The 15,000-nt window shown below is 32.5% G+C and overlaps 1 non-coding gene across 1 annotated transcript; it reads left to right on the top strand.

The window, feature by feature from the left end:
* The first annotated feature begins 6,160 nt into the window (after positions 1-6,160).
* Positions 6,161-6,240, top strand: TRNAL-UAG (transfer RNA leucine (anticodon UAG)). The gene has a single exon. It is a non-coding gene; the product is annotated as a tRNA-Leu (tRNA).
* Positions 6,241-15,000: the final 8,760 nt, after the last annotated feature.

Genomic DNA, 15,000 nt, shown 5'->3' with positions numbered 1-15,000 from the left:
CTCCCATAATTTCTTCGTAGTGGCTCCGTTCCATGCCTCATTTCATAGGGAAGCCCAAAGTGGCTCTATTTCATTCTATTTCACTTCCTAGCACTTCCTATCATTTAATATCCATCCCTTTGGTCTTATTGACATAAGAGATGTCATTTATAGTCTATCTCTTTCTATATATGGAAAGTCAAGAAATTCTCATCGAAACATCGAGAAATTGTGCATATAGAAAACTCTAAAGAAAGAAAAAAAGGAGACCCATGCCATGATTTTCAAATCTTTTCTATTTAGTAGTCTAAGTTTCTCGATGAGGATAATTAATTCGGTCGTTGTGGTCGGACTCTATTATGGATTTCTGACTACATTCTCCATAGGTCCCTCTTAGATCTTCTTTCTCCAATCTTGGATTAGGGAAGAAGGAGATATTCGCGACTACTGGCGATTTCATTATGGGGCAGCTCATGATCTTCATATCGATCTATTATCCACCTCTGTATCTATTCTTTCTTAGCTAAACAGGTGGAAGATCTATCCAATTTGGTTATATTATATCATGGACTCGAAAAACGGATCTGAATTTGACTGAAATGCACGATCTTCACAGGTATCACTTTTCACGATACCTAAAAGGTGGAATAGCGATTTTCGAACCATTTCCTATAAGAGAATGGTTTCCATTACTTTGAGAAATGGATTCTTATATCAAACTATAGCTATTGCATTAAAGAAGAAAAGAAACTAATAGAAGTCGAAGACGCGGAATGATAGTGAATAGAGAGAAAGATTCTTCTGATTTTCTTGTTTCTATCTACTAGACGCCGTAGAGAATTGAGAATTTTCATGTCTTTCAATTCTCGTACTCGTAATTGGAAAGTTATGGAAGGAGACCCATCATTTTGCAATGAAAACAACATATAAAACTCTGGACAATTTCGAAATCAGGCCAAGCGTCTTAATACATATGCAAAAAAATGCATTATTGGCCCACCATTGATTAGAAGATTTAGCTTGTATGAATCGCTATTGGTTTGATACGAATAATGACAATCGTTTCAGTATGTTAAGGATACAGATGTATCCACAATTCATTTAGAGTTACTTAATAGTCTATTTCTTATACCATATCTCTATCCCGTGAAATTCTCGAGCCAAAAGATGGATGCATATGCTGTGTTTCATTTTGCTAAATGATATCAATTAAATGGTGTATCAATTCCATAAATTGCATATAGCAATAAATAAATCAGCAAAATTCTTTCTAATATTTTAGATAGAAGAAATGTTTCTTCTATCTAAAATATTAGAAAGAATGTACCCTTCTATCCAAATCCAATTTGCATCGATAAAATAAATCCAAATTCCAGTAGTAGATGAATAATTGCAAATTTGTGTGTGTACGAGATTAGAATAACTTCAAAATAACTGACATAATTTTGTATTTTTCCTGATCAGAAAAATACATGAAAAAGAAAGGAGGTAGAAAAATTTTTGGATTTATGGTTAAAGAAGAAAAAGAAGAAAACAGGGGTTCTGTTGAATTTCAAGTATTCAGTTTCACCAATAAGATACGGAGACTTGCTTCACATTTGGAATTACACAAAAAAGATTTTTCATCGGAAAGAGGTCTACGAAGACTTTTGGGAAAACGTCGACGTTTGCTGGCTTATTTGGCAAAGAAAAATAGAGTACGTTATAAGAAATTAATCGGTCAGTTGAATATTCGGGAGCAGTAATTTAATCGTTCAAATTTTTTTCTTGTTTTATTATTTTTTTAGTAGTCTTATAGTAGTCTTAGATTTTTCATTTTGATGAGCCTCGCTTTGAGGAATTCATGGAATAATCCATTTTCATGGAATAATGAATTAAGGAAGAAAGGATATGAGTCTACCGCTTACAAGAAAAGATCTCATGATAGTCAATATGGGCCCTCAACACCCATCAATGCATGGTGTTCTTCGACTGATCGTTACTCTCGATGGTGAGGATGTTATTGATTGTGAACCCATATTAGGCTATTTACACAGAGGAATGGAAAAAATCGCGGAAAACCGAACTATTATACAATACTTACCTTATGTAACAAGGATATAGAGAGATTGTAGAAAGGGAGTTGTAAATTCCTTAACTTAAGAAAGAAAAAAGAATAAAAACACAGATACATAACATAAAAAAAAGAATAAATAAGACGAGATTCGACCTCCCCCTACATATTTAATTTCCTCTCCTATACAAAAACTAGCAAGACCCACTCCATTGGTAATTCCATCAATAACACCCTTATCAAAAAACTCCGTGAGTTCGGTTAACCCTCTTATACCGAGGGTAAAGACCCTAGTATAGAAAATATCTATATAACCACGATTATATGACCAACTGTATATATTTTTTTTTACTTGATCTAAAAATTCTTTTTTAGGATTTCCTTTGTAAAAAGAGTTTATTAAATCCAAATTCTGAAAAAAAGAATAAGCGGATCCATAGAAGATATATGCTATGAATAAACCAAAGATAGCTAGACTTACAGAAGAAATTGCATTAGTAATAAATTCATATGAATTTACAAAAGAATTAGAACTTTCCTGGGTAAAGTTTATTGAGGGAGTTAACCACTTTGATAATATGGTTAACTCTGCTATTCCATTACCAATTCCTCCATTATCAAAAGAGATTCCTATGAATCCAATGAACAAAGTGAAAAGTAGTAATATAAGAAGAGGAAATAACATAGTATTTCCCGTTTCATGCGGATAGGCAAAAGTGTTTTTAGCCCCAAAAGACGTAGTAAAGGATCCTATCCTATTTCTTGTATTACCTTGAATTTTTGGTATATTTTGTGAAAAAAAAGAAACTCCACTCTTCGTTGTTGATAAAACGAAATCCCTATTCACTCCTTTGGGTATCCTTTTTCCCCATAAGGATATTGAATACAAGGAACTCTCTTTAGTGCTACTGTAATTTTGAAAATGAACACGCAAATACCCATCAAATGTAAGTAAATATATCCGAAACATATAAAAGGCAGTTAATCCTGCAGTAAAGGAGGCTATTATTCCAAAAAAGGGCGAATACAACCAACTATTACTAAGGATTTCATCTTTGGACCAGAAACAAGCAAGAGGTGGAATACCACAAAGAGAAAGTGTACCCCATAAAAAAGTAGTTCTTGTGATTGGAATGTATTTTCTTAAACCGCCCATAAGAACCATATTTTGACTTTTATCTGGTGAATATCCAACAAGAGGTTCCATTGAATGAATAACGGATCCGGATCCCAAGAACAATAAAGCTTTTGAATAAGCATGAGTGATCAAATGGAATAAAGCAGCTTGATAAGAACCTATACCTAGAGCTAACATCATATAACCCAATTGAGACATTGTAGAATAGGCTAAGCTTCTTTTAATATCTCTCTGAGCAAGAGCTAAAGTAGCTCCTAAGAATAGTGTTATTGTACCTACTAAAGAAATAAAACTCATTATCAAAGGTAAAGATATGAAAAGAGGAAGAAGTCGAGCTAGAAGAAAAATTCCCGCAGCAACCATAGTTGCTGCGTGTATAAGAGCCGAAATAGGAGTGGGCCCTTCCATAGCATCGGGTAACCATACGTGAAGAGGGAATTGTGCGGATTTCGCAACTGCACCAAGGAATAATAAAAAAGCACACAAAGTAGTAAGTAAAGAGTTAATTCCATTATTAGGAATCCAGTTATTAGCTATTTTGAACAAATCCCTAAACTCTAAACTACCTGTTATCCAAAAAAAACCTAAAATTCCTAATAATAGACCAAAATCCCCTACACGATTAGTTACAAAAGCTTTTTGACAAGCACTCGCTGCGATTGGTCGTGTAAACCAAAAGCCTATCAATAAATAAGAACACATTCCCACGAGTTCCCAAAAAAAATAAATTTGTATCAAATTGGAGCTAGTAACCAATCCCAACATGGAAGTATTGAAAAAACTTATATAAACAAAAAATCTCAAATATCCTTCATCGTGAGACATATAACCATCACTATAAATAAGAACCAGGATTCCTACAGTAGTAATTAGCATTAACATAATAGAAGTAAGTGGGTCAATCAAGTATCCAAATTCTAAAGAAAAATCATTATTGACGGTCCAAGACCATAGATATTGATAGATCGAACTTCCATTTATTTGTTGAATAGACAGTTGAACTGAGAATACCATAGCTATACTTAAGAGTAAAACACTAGGAAAAGCCCATATGCGACGAAGATTTTTTGTTGCTGTAGGAATAAGAATAAGGCCAAATCCCATTGACATAATAACTGGAAGTGGGAGAAGAGGGATTACCCATGCATATTGATATGTATGTTCCATAAGAAAAGAAATTGCAATTTTTACTTCAATTTTTACTTCAATTTTTCTATAAAATTGTTTCCGATTCACCAAACCAATTCTTATCTCTTTCTGAAAGAATAAATAAAAAGAATAAGAAAAAATACTGAAATTCTTAATTTTTCCAAAATTTATCTCATTGAAATAATTAAAAATTAAGAATGGGTTTAGTTGGTTAAATTAAAAAAGTTAATAAAATAACTTCGTTACCTAGTTATTTTATTAACTAAATAAAGATATTTATAAAAATAAAAAAAAAAAGTGGAATCATTTTACTTTCTATTCATAATTCATTTTTATATTTCTTTAAAACAAAGATGAAACAGCTCTCTTGTTCCATAATTAACTGATTGAGTGAATTCCAATGAAAACCTATGTTTATAAGAAATTATCGAATAGTCCTTACTTCATATAGAACTAAAATCCTAATGACTATAAATTACCTAAGTTTTAGAATGTCTTGTTTAAGAGACTCAGTATTTTTTGTTTTGATTGGAATTCCTTTCCTTTATGGAATACCATTCTGAACTTAATTAACTATTTTCATTTTCCCTTCTTTTTATCCCCCCGTCTTATCTTATATGGGGGATAGGCTTCCATACCATATATCTATATATGGAGTATACTTGATATATAAATAGATATAAATAGATTTAAATGAGAAACCTTTCTATATATTCTATATTATTAAAAAACAAGTATAAAATATATAAAGAAAAAATGTTAAAAAATTCTTGTTGTCTTATCCGCATTAGACAAAATGAAGTAAAAAATAATTCAAAATTTAAGTATCTTTCAGTATCTAAGTATAAATACTAATAAAAAGAAGAAAGAAGGATTGATTTGCAGCAATAGATGTCTTTCACATACAACTAGAAAAAAGTAATTTCCTTTTTGAATGGCAGTTCCAAAAAAACGTACTTCAATGTCAAAAAAGCGTATTCGTAAAAATATTTGGAAGAAAAAGACTTATTTTTCCATAGTACAATCTTATTCTTTAGTAAAATCAAGATCATTTTCGAGCGGTAATGAGCATCCAAAACCAAAGGGTTTTTCTGGGCAACAAACAAATAATAAGATTTTGGAATAATATGAATTGACTTATCAAAAAAGAATTCCAATTATTTAATAATTTTGATTCTTCTTTGAATGTACTTTTATGTGTCGAATTACTCGGTACAATATTCTTAGAACAAAAAACCCCTCTTATCTTATATATACAAGAAAAAAAAGTTTTGTTTGGTATACTGTGTGCTAAGTATTCTTTTCCTATCAATGAACTTTTCATAATTTTCATAATAGAATCCTCATATTCTATTATGAAAATTATGAAAAGTGGAGTATTCTTACAATAGGACTTACAACTTCCACCTATCTTCTCCAAAATCATAAGGTTAGTAAATCTTATTAATAAGAGCATAAAGACTTTCATTCTAGAAATTTTTAAAAAATCCAAAAAGCCTTTTCCATTTATCCATTTTAATTTCATCATTAAATAGAAACCCTTTTGGATTTTTTTCATTGTATTGAAAGAATTTTCAAAATGTAAACGAGAAATTAATTAGAAAAAATTAGTTCTACAATTGCAAGTTAGAAAAAAGAAATTCCAACTCTTTCAAGCAGTGTTTGTGTTTCTATTGGGCAAAGCAAGAGTTTATTGTAAAAAAAAAATGGAAACGATACTACCAAACGAAGTCTATTTTAATGAAAACTCTAATGTTCCTAAATTTTATGGACTTTCCCAATATCGACGATTCCCAAGATAATAGCTATTATTCTTTTAAGTTACCTATTATTTGAAGTTAGCCGCCATGGTGAAATTGGTAGACACGCTGCTCTTAGGAAGCAGTGCTCAAGCATCTCGGTTCGAATCCGAGTGGCGGCATTCTTGAAAAAGAATACAATAGATTAGAAATCAATTCGAAATTTACAATTTTGTAATGGGACCTTCCCCTTATGCTATTTGCAACTTTAGAACATATACTAACTCATATCTCTTTCTCAACGATTTCAATTGTGATTACGATTCATTTTATAACCTTATTAGTTCGTGAACTTGGAGGATTACGTGATTCGTCAGAAAAAGGAATGATAGTTACTTTTTTCTCTATAACAGGATTCTTAGTTTCTCGTTGGGCTTCCTCGGGACATTTTCCATTAAGTAATTTATATGAGTCATTGATCTTCCTTTCATGGGCCCTGTATATTCTTCATACCATTCCTAAAATACAGAACTCTAAAAATGATTTAAGCACAATAACTACGCCAAGTACTATTTTAACGCAAGGCTTTGCCACATCGGGTCTTTTAACTGAAATGCATCAATCCACGATACTAGTACCTGCTCTACAATCTCAGTGGTTAATGATGCATGTCAGTATGATGTTATTAAGCTATGCAACTCTTTTGTGCGGATCCTTATTATCTGCCGCTATTCTAATCATTAGATTTCGAAATAATTTCCATTTCTTTTCTAAAAAGAAAAAAAATGTTTTAAATAAAACATTTTTCTTTAGTGATATTAAATATTTTTATGCAAAAAGAAGTGCTTTAAAAAGAACCTCTGTCCCTTCATTTCCAAATTATTACAAATATCAATTAACGGAGCGTTTGGATTCTTGGAGTTATCGTGTCATTAGCCTAGGATTTACCCTTTTAACCGTAGGTATTCTTTGTGGAGCAGTATGGGCTAATGAGGCCTGGGGATCCTATTGGAATTGGGATCCTAAGGAAACTTGGGCATTTATTACTTGGACCATATTCGCAATTTATTTACATAGTAGAACAAATACAAATTGGAAGGGTACGAATTCTGCACTTATAGCTTCGATAGGATTTCTTATAATTTGGATTTGTTATTTTGGTATAAATCTATTAGGAATAGGCTTACATAGTTATGGTTCGTTTACATTAACACCTAAATGATTACATAAAATAAAACCTTCATGAAATGAAGGTTTTTACTTTTATGTTTTATTTGAGAACCCCTTGAACGCCTTCTCAAAGGGTTCTCAAAAATTCGAGATAGATCTAATTATACTTTTTTACTTATTTCTGCATTAATAGAGCAGACGAGTAAAAAAAAGCAAACCTATTTAGGATAATAATTGGATAAGAGAGCCTCTACCCTGTCAACGGATAGGGACGAGAACAAAATCTGGATAAATACCAATTCCTATTACTGGTAAAAAGATACAGATTAAAATAAAGAGTTCTCGTGGTCCAGAATCCACAAAATTTGCGTTTGGAACATTAAATAGCTTGTATCCATAGAACATCTGGCGTAACATAGATAATAAATAAATAGGAGTTAATATCATTCCAATTGCCATTACAAAAGTAATTAGTGTTTTTGGCATTAACAGAAATTTTGGACTAGTAATTAGTCCAAAAAATACTACTAATTCTGCGACAAAACCACTCATTCCTGGTAAGGCAAGAGAAGCCATTGAAAAGCTACTAAACATGGTAAAAATTTTAGGCATTGGGATGGATATTCCCCCCAGTTCTTCGAGATAAACAAGACGCATTCTATCAGAAGCGGTTCCTGCCAAGAAAAAAAGTGTAGCACCAATAAATCCATGGGATAATATTTGTAAAATAGCTCCATTGAGTCCAATGTTGGTTATGGAACCAATTCCTATAATTATGAAACCCATGTGAGATACAGAGGAATAAGCTATTCTTTTTTTGAAATTTCGTTGACCAAGAGAAGTTGAAGCTGCATAGATTATTTGGATCGCTCCTATTATTACTAACCAGGGCGAAAATAGATAATGAGCATGAGGTAACAATTCCATGTTGATCCGAATCAATCCATATGCTCCCATCTTTAATAATATTCCCGCTAAAAGCATACATGTACTATAATGTGCTTCCCCATGGGTATCTGGTAACCACGTATGTAGGGGTATAATCGGCAATTTGACAGCATAAGCAATAAGGAAGCCAAAATATAAAAGTATTTCCAAGGTTGCAGGGTATGATTGATTAATTAATCTTTCCAAATCTAATCCTGGTTCGTTGGAACCATATAAGCCCATACCCAGAACTCCGATTAAGAAAAAAATGGAACCGCCTGCAGTATACAAAATAAACTTTGTAGCTGAATATAGACGCCTCTTCCCCCCCCACATGGATAAAAGTAAGTAAACAGGAATTAATTCTAACTCCCACATGATAAAAAAAAGTAAAAGGTCTCGCGAAGAAAATAATCCTATTTGACCACTATACATTGCGAGCATCAGGAAATAGAATAATCGCGAATTCCGTGTAATTGGCCAAGCTGCTAAAGTAGCTAAAGTAGTGATAAATCCTGTCAATAAAATAGATCCTAATGAAAGTCCATCGATTCCCAATCTCCAGTGGAAATCGAAGACATCTATCCATTTATAATCCTCCTTTAATTGGATTAAGGGATCCTCCAGTTGGAAATGATAACAGAACGCATAAGTCATTAGAAGGAATTCTAATAAACAAATAGATATAGTATACCACCTAACGACTTTGTTTCCCTTATGAGGTAAAAAGAAAATTAATGAACCTGCAAATATCGGCAAAACAACAAGTATTGTTAACCAAGGAAAATAACTCATGATAAAGTGATAAAGACAAGATACGTTTTGACCAGAAAAGCCCGTGCTCGATTATTTCGAGCACAGGCTTCTTCGGTAAAGAGGAATCAGACGATTCGAGTGAAGTTTTTTGTAACGTATCAATAAGATAGAGCCATGCTACGTGTTGTTTCAGGCCCTAAATAAACGCGGACACTTAAAAAATCTGTCGGGCAGGCAGATTCACATCTCTTACAACCCACACAATCTTCGGTTCTCGGCGCGGAAGCAATTTGCTTGGCTTTACATCCATCCCAGGGTATCATTTCTAATACATCTGTTGGACAAGCTCGTACACATTGAGTGCATCCTATACATGTATCGTAAATTTTTACGGAATGTGACATTGGATCTATAAATTTTTCTTTTCAACATAAAATTTTTCGATCTGGTAAAAATGAAATTAGTACTATAATGAGTCATATGTATTGTAGACACCAGACGAAGCAATGGTTTATCCAAACTTCAAAAATAAAAATCTATTTTTTAATCTGTTTGTGAGAAAGCGTGAAGAGAGCCAAGAGACTTTAATTTTGGATTTCAACAATAAGAAATAAGAAAGAATTTTACGAATTGTACAGACGAATTCGAATTAGCCAATAAATTGGCTATCGTCTTTTCAATATAAATTATTGCAATATTCAAATTGCAATATCAATGAATTACAAATACAAAAATTCATTTAAGTGAAAAAGAATACTATGCAATAATCTACTAAAAAAAGCAATAATCTACTAAAAAAAATGGATATTCTCAAATAATACTAAGAAAATAGTATTGATTTCTATTTATTTTAATATGTGCGCCTTTGTTTAGAGGATTCTATGTCTAATTATTCAAAATTCTAATTATTCAATAAATTAGATTGATTGATACGAGTGGATTTCCTATTACGATGGATGGAAGAAAGAATGGATAGTCCAATAGCGGCTTCAGCAGCCGCAAGGGCTATAACAAAAATTGCGAAAATATCTCCTTTTAATTGGCGACTATCAAATAGATCAGAAAATGTTACGAGATTTAGATTAATTGAATTCAGTATAAGTTCAAGACATATTAGAGCTCTAACCATGTTTCGGCTTGTGATCAATCCATAGATACCAATCGAAAATAAATAGACACTCAAAAAAAGTACATGCTCAAACATCATTAACTAACTCCTTATCAATCTCGATTCATTTCAATATGAGGGCAAGAATTGAACCGATTCAATTAATTACAATAGAACAATTACACAACAAAAGAGAAAATAAAGGAGGTATTTGTTGGCAGTAGATGGATTTTACTAAATCAAAATTGTGATTCTTTAGTTATTTATTTTAGATTTGCAATTCTTATAATTTGTACTTTTTCTAAGTTTTCTTATTGCCGAGCCATAGTAATTGCACCTATTAAAGAAACTAGAAGAATTATGGAAATGAGTTCAAACGGAAGATAAAAATCGGTTGCTAAATGAATTCCAATTTGTTGAACATTATTTATGAGACCCTGTTCTACTATTTGGTTTGATCTTGTAGTCCAAAGAATTCCATACCACGACGTATCTGGGATAGTAGTCATTAGCGAAAAAACAATAGTTATACAAACGAGTGAAGTGAACCCATCTCCAATAGTCCAATAATTCTTATCTTTAGACCATTCTGAGCCATTTACGAACATTACAGCGAATATGATCAAGACATTTATGGCTCCCACATAAATAAGAAGTTGTGCGACAGCTACAAAGTAGGAATTTAATAAAAAATAGAATAAGGATATACAAACAAGAACTAATCCCAGCGAAAAGGCAGAATAAATGGGGTTGGTAAGTAATACTACTCCTAGACCCCCTAGTAGAAGAACAAATCCCCCAAATAGCATAAGAATCTCATGTATTGGTCCAGGTAAATCCATTATGGATAAAAAGAAATTAATAGTATAAAATTTTTCATGAACTGACTAAAACTAAAGGATTCAAGGAAGGAAAAAAGGATTTGGGTATTTTTTTGTGTATAAACTGTATAGTTATAAATTATATTATATCACGAAAATCTAGTCTGATTTAAAATAAGAAATAATTTCCAATAAGCAGTAGTTTTTCTTTATAGTTTAATTTTAAAGTTTAATAAAGAATTATTAGATTTTTATAACAAAAAGACAAAATCAAAGTTTAGTAATCAGTAATCGTTCTTGAATTCGAAGATTTTTCTTTGTTTATTTTACTTTCAGACGAATTCCTAATTGTTTGAATTGTGTAATCTCCCATTATGGAGATTGGTAACCGACTTAAAGCAATTTGATGTAATTCAATTCATGACGATCATAGGTAGAAAGTTCATATTCTTCAGTCATTGATAAACAGCTTGTTGGACAGTACTCAACACAATTGCCACAAAATATACAAACTCCGAAATCAATACTATAATTAAGCAATTGTTTTCTTTTAATATCCTTTTCAAATCTCCAATCCACAACGGGTAAATCTATCGGACATACGCGAACACATACTTCACAAGCAATACATTTATCAAATTCAAAGTGGATTCGCCCTCGGAAACGCTCTGGTGTAATTGATTTTTCATAAGGGTAGTGAATCGTTATAGGTAAACGATTTGTGTGGGATAAGGTAGTTATGAAACTTTGACCTATGTACCTTGTAGCACGTATTGTTTGTTGACCATAACTCATGAACCCAGTTACCATAGGGAACATATTCATTCTAAATATCTATGAAAAAGATATGTTTCTTTCTCTTGTTTGAGAGAGCTTTTGTGTTGAAAATATTCTTACTATTATTGTATTATCTTATTTATAGTGAAACAAGTTGAGAAGAGGTTGTTAATAAGAGATTGCCCAGGGAAATAGGTAAAAGAAATTTCCATCCAAGATTTAATAACTGATCCATTCTCATCCTCGGTAAAGTCCATCTTATTGTGATAGAAATGAAGAGAAATAAATAAGCTTTAGTTAATGTAATAAATATACCCATTGTCATTTCCAAAATTCCAACTGCTTTATTCATTTGGAAAAAATCAAAAAAGGATATATAGGGAATAGAGAAATTCCACCCGCCCAAGTAGAGAACTGTTACAAATAAAGAAGAAACTAATAAATTTAGGTAAGAAACAAGATAAAATAAACCATATTTGATACCGGAATATTCAGTTTGGTAACCTGCTACTAATTCTTCCTCCGCTTCTGGTAAATCAAAGGGTAATCTTTCACATTCTGCCAAAGAAGAAATTAAAAAAACCAGAAAACCTATAGGCTGACGCCAAATATTCCATCCAAAAAAACCGTATTTTGACTGTGCTTCAACTATATCAACTGTACTTGAACTGTTAGATAATCATAGTCGATGATAACATCACAGTTCCCACCGCTATTTCAAAACCGTACATGAAACCTTAGCTTCATACGGCTTCTCTATGATCAGAAAAAAGAAAGGACTGTTTTGTTCCTAGCCCCTGGGGCGTAGATAGAATTAGATAAAATAAAATAAATAGATTTGAAAGTCCTAAATTAGACCAAAGGAATTCCGTCTGCTAGAATAAGAAAAAGCGCTTCCGAATTGATCTCATCCTTTATAATATAATGAAAATTTTTCTTTGTTCAGTAATAACTTAATCTTGGAATAAAACACTTGTTACTTGTTATAGGAATTCAATTAATAAATGGAAAGAGTTGGGTATTAGTTCATGAGCAATTCTGCATGAATATGGATAGAGGAAGGAAATAATGAAAATTTTTTCTAGTGCACTCCATATCTTTTTTACTATTCTTCTTTCCCCAGGGAGGGGGTATTCAAAAAGAAAAAATGGATAAAGGGTTAATTCGTTCTTGATAGCCATTTCCTTAACAAGTGAATGGGAACATACTCTGGATCGGAATCCGAAGAAAGTACTACTTGATAATTTCTACAAATTGCAAGTCCTTATTATGATTCCTTTTATGGGCAAAAATCTCTAATGTTTTAGATTTTCCATTACTAATCCTTTATGTACTTTAGTGTTCCTAACCCTTCACTAACTTTTGGTGGATTCTTCTTATGGATTATTAAGTTATAGTAATAACTAGGAGTATTCTAGTAATGGAATTCCATATCGTGAATCCTTTATTCTTGGCCGCTTCAAGATATGATGACTAATTAAAAAATATCAACCTTGGGATAAAGAGTTTACACTGCTTATGTTTACTTCCACTTTTTTCTTGTACGTAGGAAATGAGATTTTTTCTTTTTACTACAAATTTTTAAGCTGTTTTGTTTCACTCATATAGCTATCTAGTTTAACTTACCAACCCAAATACTAAATAAGAAAAGGAATATAAATAGTTAATGGATTTTATAGGAAAAAGATCTATTTTAACGAATCACACGTAGAGATATTGCTAGCACACAAAAAGTTAATGGTATTTCATAACTAATGGATTGAGCAGCAGCTCGTAGACCGCCTGAAAAAGAATATTTATTATTTGAGCTATATCCTGCCATAAGAAGACCAATAGGAGCTATACTTGAAATGGCAATCCATAAAAAAACACCAATACTAAGATCGGCTAAAACAAAATGATATCCCAAAGGGATAACTAAAAAACTTAATAAAACTGATATGACTGCTATAGAGGGTCCAATGCTAAATAAAGAAATATCTCCTCGGGATGGCAGAATATCTTCTTTTAAAAGTAGCTTAGTCCCATCTGCTATAGCTTGAAGCAGGCCCAGGGGGCCAGCATATTCAGGACCAATACGTTGTTGTATCGACGCAGATATTTCTCTTTCTAACCACACAATTACGAGTACCTCTATTGTTATTCCCAAAAGGAGGGTCAAAATGGGTAGAATCGATATCAGTCCATAGACTTCTTTTAATAATTCCAATTTCGAAAAAGAATTGATAGTTTCTACCTCTACCCTATCTATTATCATTTCAACGATCAACTTCCCCCATAATGATATCTATACTACCTAATATCGTCATGATATCAGCCAATTTCATTTTTTTAACTAGCTGAGGAAGAATTTGCAAATTAATAAACCCGGGTGGACGGATTTTCCATCTCCAGGGGAAAAGGCTATCATCTCCTACTAGATAAATCCCTAATTCACCTTTTGGGGCTTCTACTCTTACATAAAGCTCTTGTCTTGACAATTCAAAATTGGGCGAAGGTTTTTTACCAAGAAATTTATACTCAAAATCATTCCATTCAGAATTCTTTTCTTTCTTAAAGCGTCGGACTTCTAAATTCTCATAAGGTCCTCCAGGAATTTTTTCTACAGCTTGTTGAATTATTTTGATGGATTCCCTCATTTCACCAATTCGTACTAAATAGCGAGCTAACGAATCCCCTTCTTTTTGCCATTGGACTTTCCAATCAAATTGGTTGTAAGACTCATAAGGATCTACTTTACGAAGATCCCATTGTATTCCAGAAGCTCGTAACATCGGTCCCGATAAGCCCCAATTTACTGCTTCTTCTCCGCTAATAAAACCTACTCCTTCAACTCGCTCTAAAAAAATTGGATTCTGTGTAATAAGTTGTTGATATTCAACAACTCCGCGTAAAAAATAATCACAGAAATCTAAACATTTATCGATCCATCCATAAGGTAGATCGGCGGCTACTCCTCCGATGCGAAAGTAATTGTGCATCATTCGCATACCTGTAGCAGCTTCAAATAGATCATATATTAATTCTCTCTCTCTAAAAATATAGAAAAAAGGAGTCTGTGCGCCGAGATCCGCCATAAAAGGTCCAAGCCATAGCAAGTGAGAAGCTATCCGGCTTAATTCTAACATAATTACCCTAATATAGCTGGCTCTTTGTGGTATTTGAATATTCTCCAAGAATTCTGGTGCATTTACTGTTATTGCTTCTGTAAACATAGTAGCTAAATAATCCCACCTTGTTACATAAGGTAAGTATTGTATAATAGTTCGGTTTTCCGCGATTTTTTCCATTCCTCTGTGTAAATAGCCTAATATGGGTTCACAATCAATAACATCCTCACCATCGAGAGTAACGATCAGTCGAAGAACACCATGCATTGATGG

The sequence above is a fragment of the Aegilops tauschii genome, unplaced genomic scaffold, assembly GCF_002575655.3.
Source record: "Aegilops tauschii subsp. strangulata cultivar AL8/78 unplaced genomic scaffold, Aet v6.0 ptg000840l_obj, whole genome shotgun sequence".
In the NCBI taxonomy this organism is placed as follows: Eukaryota; Viridiplantae; Streptophyta; class Magnoliopsida; order Poales; family Poaceae; genus Aegilops; species Aegilops tauschii.
This window is presented reverse-complemented; position numbering and strand designations above follow the sequence as displayed.